Source organism: Seriola lalandi, unplaced genomic scaffold (assembly GCF_002814215.2).
Source record: "Seriola lalandi dorsalis isolate HSWRI2012SDOR001 ecotype SW California unplaced genomic scaffold, Sedor1 jcf7180002054519, whole genome shotgun sequence".
NCBI classification, from domain to species: domain Eukaryota; kingdom Metazoa; phylum Chordata; class Actinopteri; order Carangiformes; family Carangidae; genus Seriola; species Seriola lalandi.
The window spans coordinates 142373-149510 of record NW_019525072.1 but is presented as its reverse complement, the minus strand read 5'-3'; the positions used below and the strand labels follow the sequence as shown (position 1 = coordinate 149510).

At 39.5% G+C, this 7138-nt stretch overlaps 1 protein-coding gene across 3 annotated transcripts in view; it reads left to right on the top strand.

The window, feature by feature from the left end:
• Nucleotides 1-7138, top strand: part of stat5a (signal transducer and activator of transcription 5a) — a 54152-nt gene that overhangs the window by 3740 nt on the left and 43274 nt on the right. Inside the window, exon 1 of one of the 3 annotated variants that reach the window (XM_087175929.1) lies at nucleotides 24-54. The exons of the other annotated variants lie outside the window; for them this stretch is intronic. The gene's annotated coding sequence lies outside the window, so the exon portion shown is untranslated. Of the gene's footprint in view, nucleotides 1-23; nucleotides 55-7138 lie in introns of those variants that run through there. 3 annotated transcript variants of the gene reach the window in all.

Sequence of the window (7138 nt, the reverse complement as noted above, 5' to 3'; positions counted from 1 at the left end):
TATTCCACTTTCTCTTTGTCTGACTTCCATCGAATTTCTCCTCTCTTCAGCACTGTGAGTAAGTGGGAGGGGGGCATGGGTGGGTTTTGGGGGGGGGGGACATCCTTGTGGACACTGAGAATGCATGATAAGGCCTTGGGTTATTATCTCAGTGACACAACAAGAATAGCCAGAACACTCGAAGGAAAGTTTCCGCTGAGCCATATGAAGGAAGTCACAAATCAAGAGAGGGAAAGTGTATGCTTGAAATCCCATGAATGTCGCTATGGGTGCTTCCCTTTTCTCGTTGCTGTGATTTTAAATTGTGTAAGAAGACATCGGACAGAGGTCAGCCCAGAATAGACTTAGAATGGATATACGTGGTCCGGATTAATCATTTTCTCGTGTTTACACAATGCTCCTCTGCAAGCCTAAACACACAGGAGCAAAAATGCTGTTGCAATTTACTGCTGTGGGACCATAGCACCAAGCCTGGCCCATAAGGCTCCGAATACCATAGTTTCTTTCCTGTCTAGGGGCTACTTTGCATTAATTAACATAAGATGCATGATTCCAAATACTGGCTTAGGTTCACTGGTATGAATAATCTGCAGATCACTATCTTGTTTATTAAAAAAATGATTAAAGGAGCACACTTTGTTATTCACTTTACAGCAAATTATAATGCAACTTCTCAGCTTGAGCTCTCACCCTGTTGCTTGATCGAGGTTGTTTCGCTCTGTTAGGGACGCACACACACACACACACACACACACACACACACACACACACACACACCCACCCAGCTGAGGGTTGGTAGCTGGAAGGTTAGTGAAAGCCAAGCTTGTGAACAACTGGCAAGTTGCCTTTTCTTTTGAATCCCCAGAGTAGCTAGGGAATCTGAGTGAGAAAGGAGAAGCAGTTTTTCTTCCTCCAGCGTCAGTTTGCTCTTTCAGCAAGAATCTTAGCCCCAGAATTACTCCAAGTGTAGCTCAGTGACCGACGGCACGCCAACTTCGGCTGTGCCTTAAAACTCAGGAATATGACAATATGTAGTTGTGCATTGCAGAATCTCCCCAGGGTGCTGCTACACAAGTATTTGAGTGCAATTGTTTCATTAAATGGATAGTTCCCTGCAGAATCTGTAGATTTTTTCTTCGGTGGGTTATCGATCTCTGACGTTTTTCATAGTTGTGTTCGAAAGTTACACTGCACAACCTCTTTTGTGTTTTATTCATGCCTTGGGCCCTGAGTCATGCTTGATCTCTCATGCATTAATTATGTGAACGAATGGCTTGTTCTAGGCCCTAAAGGAAATCGTATCATGTGAAGTCGAATCTTAAAATGTGGGAAACATGTTTTGTTTGTTTAAATACAGAACATGTGGGGGGCATATCAGTTGCGTTATGGTGATGCAGTGATTTCCAAAGAAGTCATCTGTTTGCTGAAACTGAATGACCACATCAGAAGTATGCCTAATCATTCATTATAATTATATGTTCAACCTTACATTAGTTCTGGCAAGAGGTATACATTAAAATGTCTATAGACACAGGGGTATCTACAGTGACACTATGAAATTAGCCCAATTTGAATCAACAGGATCATACAGCACATTTCACAGCAATTCAGAAAAAGAGTCTTTTATCTTATATCTAATCTTAAAGCAGCAAAGTCTCAGGCTTCGTGACAGGAACAAAACACTTTTCACTTGTCCTTAAATGCTCCCTTGGAACCAACATAAGCTCTTATAATGAGTTAAGGAATGTGATACTGCTCATGCCAACATTACCTGGATAAAACCACTGTAAACTTCTTTACATTCCCATATGTAAGGTTTGCTGTTCTGATATTTGAAGCAAAGATATTACTGTGTATTATGAAGTATGTACGGTGCAAATGTGTATTTGGTTATATATTTACTATGATTTGACTGAACCTCACTCAGTAATTTACCACATGGCTCTTTGGGTGATCAGTGTTTGCAAAAATAATTTGCAAAACAAAGGGAAGATGTAATTATTCAAGATGCAGTAAACAACAAAAGTGATCATTTCCTCTTTGTGTTTTGCCCTATCGGCATTGCTGTTGTGCATGGTGCACAGGTAGGGAAGGTTCGCCTGATTTTTGAGAAAATAAGGCTCTGGTTCCGTACCAGGCTTGACCCAGCATGACTGACACATTGTGTCTTGACAACCCAGATAAAGAGGAATCAGCAGCAGATAGACAGGGGAACCCGATGCTTTATTCTCTATCTGTTTGACATTCCACCTGTCTTATCTTTCTGTCACTATTTCAGGTTAGTTGCAGTCAATTTTAACGCTGCAATGTAAAACTTTACACGTTTGAGGTGAAAAGTGGAGCCTTCTGCATCTCATCGGCGGCCATTTTCACACACCAACACTTGTCACTTTAATGAGGTCTCCATCCATATCTGTCACCACAGGTCCAGAAAAAGCAGACAGGAAAGAAGTCTGCAAAAATGAGAGTTCTCCCTCTGCTGTCAAAAATGATTTTTTTTTAATGACATTTCTGTTTTTTTGGTCACACTTTTTGATCATAATGTTCCCTATAACTCCAGCTCATCATTTTTTATAACCTTTCATAGATTTTTTCAGACCCAAATTGTTGAGTCCCAAGACTCAGCAGGAAGGGTTAAGACAATTCACAAGGTCAGGATTCAGATTTAAGAGTCAACAACAGACAGGTGGGTAGAATCAGGCAAACAGGTTATCAGACCAGGGAAACATTCAACTGGCAGGCAACCAGGAATAGCTTTAATGCTTTAGCGGCACACAGGTAGATAGCGTAAACAACCTGGCAAATTAGATGGGGAAACTGAATAATGGAATGAGAAGCAGGTGTGCAGGAAGGTGAAACATCACAAAAGCAATCAGGTGATCAGAGAAGCGGCAAAAGAATTGCCACCATGATGTAAGCTTACAACTGAAAAAATGAGTGGCGCTGCATCTGTATCTTTGTTTCAGTACTGCAGGATCCCAAATGATGATGCAAACAAAAAATCAGCAGGTAGCATTAGCATGTTGACTTGTCCAAATAGTGAGTAAGAGGTTGCCAGATGGCCTCAAATAACTTAAACTGATCACTTTTAATATATTTAATATCTAATCCTCTCCACCACAAGAGTATTGACGAATCCATCAAGCCACATTTTAATATTACGAAAATCTGATATTACTCCAAACATATCTTTGGCATTTCAGCACTGCAGTTTCTTATAACCTGTTGGCTGACACATACACCGAGGCTGATATATTAGCTAAAATCGTAAATAATATCAGCCTTGCTAAAGCCGAATACAATCAGCTCTGAAGTCATTAAGGGGCACGGACTCATAAGCTAATCATGCTTAATAGGCTCTACTTATTGGTATTTACATGGGAAAAGGTTTCAATACAGTGAATGTAGATATAGGTTCAGTGTGTCAAGCTTTTTTTAAAAACACTAGTTCTGCTGTTATTTTTGCACAACAGTATTGCAACTTAAAGCATGCGGGTTTGCTGTGAGGTATGTTCAGAGATGCTTGTGTTTTAATTGAGCAGGATGAGAGGTAGCTGCTGCTGCTGCCACTGCCACTGCTATGTTCAAGCCTATTACAGGCTTACAGCAAATGAGACAGACTGGGAAACCAATGGATAAATACCTATCTTTGTAGACAGAGATAGTGGGTAAAAGATAGAAACTCTGAAAACAGAAAACATGCTGTCAGTAAATGAAATAATGTCACCAAATGTACCTACACTAACATCACACAAGTGGCTCATGTAGGCACACGGGAGGAATGACATAAACAATTTAGCTCTATTTGTCTGTGCTGCCATTATTCATGATCCTTGTTGGAATGAAAAGTGTGTGTGTGTGTGTGTGTGTGTGTGTGTGTGTGTGTGTGTGTGTGTTGAGTGTGGCATGTATGAATTTGTTTTGTTCAGATAGATTTAGGTCATGGATGCTCCTTTGTGTCTGGGGAGGGAGCTAACATCTGTGTAAGATTAATGTAAGGAGCATTTGATCAAAAAATGATTATGATGACTTACCATAGAAAAAAAAAAGTTCTCAATTATTGATGCTTATATCTCATTTATGTTTGCTTGTACGCTGGATTAAAGTGTGCTGGATTAGAGAGGACATAGGGCTGAATGATCAAACAAATACTATTGTTGGTGAGTAAGTGTCTTCTGTATTGTTATTTCAGAAGTGAGTGACTCCTGCTTCATTTTCTCCTTTTTTTTCTCCACATGTACACCTCATTTCTTTTCTAAATCAACACCACTGAGACGTAAATGCTCTCTATCGGTCTCTTCCTTGCTTGTAGAGGCACTGGCGCAATATAATGCAAAGTCAGTGTTTGGATTTGTAGGGCTGTTATCCCGTATTGATCCTGTGAGCTCATCTGTGCCCACGGCAGCGTCTGCCTGACAAGGCTTGCAGATGAGCTCTGCACAACATCTTCAGCCAGCCTGCCACTCCCACAACAACAGTTTTTATTTGCTTTATAGAAAAATGCTTGCAAAAAAAAAAAAGTGGTCTTGCTGATGCTAGAACTTAATTTGACAGGTTCACTTCCCCTTTTACTCTGTTCTTGTGCACTTGTGGCATACAGTATGTGTGTTTGTTTAGTGTCTAGTTTCAGTCTGTATAATGAAGCATGTTACTGGTAAGATAAAGGGCTAAAAAAGGCCTGTAATGAGGTCATAGTTTCTCAGACGAAGCATCAGTGCTAGTTTTTTCTGTCTGTGCTTGTGAACTGTTTATGACTAACATGACTAATCCACACTTGCACATTTAAAGAAACATCAGAAAAACCAATCTGCTCCACACTTCGACAATTCGATCCCATCTGTTGCTCTCTTCACCGCTACCTCTTTGAGGCACTCAGCCATGTGAGTCAATCACATGTGCTGTTAAATGTATGCTGAGAGTTGGGGTGGGACGGGGTGGGGTTGGGGGGTGGAACAAGACGTTGTGTACATGTTGTGTCAATACATGGTGGAGCATCACCATGGCTCATGATGTTTGGGATTGCCATCAAACCTCATTAAACACATTTTCCATTCTCACAAGATACGATTCCCCTGCTCTTTGTTTTGCAAAAAGCAAGGCATGAGGCAGCATGTGTATAGAATTATGAATTATAATTAGAATGGAATAGAAATAATACAAATAGCAAAAGGAGGGTTTGTATTGTCATTTTGTTTATCCCCCTTTTTAGTGTTAGTTTGAGAAAGACTGGCTGCTTTTAAACTGTAGAACATCTTTAATAGGAAGAAAATTTCTCTTACAATTATAAAATGGAATTAAGTTCCCCCCTTAAGACAAGTGAACCACAGAAATGGCCTCTATAGTCACTGAATAGGCATTATTAACAATGAGAGAAAAATGAAAAGCTTCATTTGCAACAAAAAAGCTACCTTTATTCCCTAGGATTTCTATTTTTCTTTTAGTCCCATTCCTATCTCTTGGTTACATATAATTGAATGTCCTGCTTTCTATTCTATTCTATTCTATTCTATTCTATTCTATTCTATTCTATTCTTGTGGATAATATTACATTATCTGCATTTACAGGTCAAGTATTTCTAAAGTACAGTCATTCATTACATCAATAAAGAATGGGGGAATGATTTTGCTAAAAAGAACAGGCTCTCACCTGCTTCACATACATCACCTGGATTTTATTACTGTGATAGTGCAGTGGACGTTTGGTTTCTCCTCATTTTTGGTGAGGATACATGCTTTCAGGAAGGATGCCAGAAAAAGTACTTAAGACTTCTCATGAAACGTAATATGGGATTAGGTTGTGAGCGAGAAGGCATTTAGGAGGTCAGGCAAATTCAGGAACGTGACTTTCATTATACGTTACCTGACCTTCAACCACAGTAACGACGCATAGATTTCACACGAATACACAGTGAATTAGAAAATCATCTCATGCAGGGGAATGGGGGTGAGGGACGTGGCTGTGGCACTCGTGTGTGTTACTTCAGTGTTCATGCTCAGCTTATCCAGATTATCCCTGTGCCACTACCATAATCACTCAGACGCTACCATGCATACAGCATCATAAGGTTGATGCCTTTGTTTTCCTTGTTTAATGTGAGAGAGATGAGCGCTCTGTCCCGTTTTTCTGTTTCAAGGATAGCCCTTCACCCGTGAGCTGTGATAGCTTCAGGCCCAGCACCAGGTTAGCAAGGCAACATGGCAACAGTATGACATTTCAATCAATCAATCAGACTTTGTTTGTACAGTAATTTTCATACAATGTGAGTTAAAAGCATAAAAGCATATTATTTTCAGGATAAAAGCAACAAAACAACCCCCACCCCACTCCAGATACACACAATACCACCCCTATCCACACACAGAACAATAAATTACTAAGTTATAAATAAAAACAATAACAATAAGACAACTAGAAAATTCCAGGGAAATTTTGAGTGCCACGGGGGCTACTGCTGGGATGAGTACATGATTTATTTCCAGTGTTCAAAAGTCACCCTGATCATACTCTGGTTTTGAGAAATGTCTTGATATAAAAGACTGATATAAAACAATGTCACATCCCTCCATCATGTATTATGTGGGAAATATCTCATATTCTGTGTTGTTTTTTTAAAATAAAACAAGAGGCGACATGTCTTCAAACTGGCATTTAAAGGGTTAAAATCCCGAAAACTAATAAACATTAGGTAGGTTTGAGCAGAACTGAAGTGGTTTAAGAGATTTATGCAAAAAAAGCAGAAAAAAATATTGATATATGATGATTTTATAGCATTTTCTTTGTGTGTCCTTTTTTGGACACGAGTAACCCCAGAGGGTACAAAATGTGTTACCAGTGTATAATACACCTGTAACAGTAACTGACATTAGATTTTAAAAATATGTGAAAAAAGACACTTTCTTGCAGAAATCCATACCTTCAGCTGTAACACAGCCAAAATGATCAGCAAATCAAAAAAGAAAAGTGAAGAAAATGTCCAAAAAAGGACAGAGGGACCCCTGAGGGTTAATAAATCCCATGAACCGCTATTTAAATTACCACTATTATGTTTCTTTCTGTGCTAAATTTAACATTACTGGGGAGGAGAGCAACGCGGCTAGAAGTGACAGCGAGAGAGGGCTAGTAGCTTCTCCTCTCCTC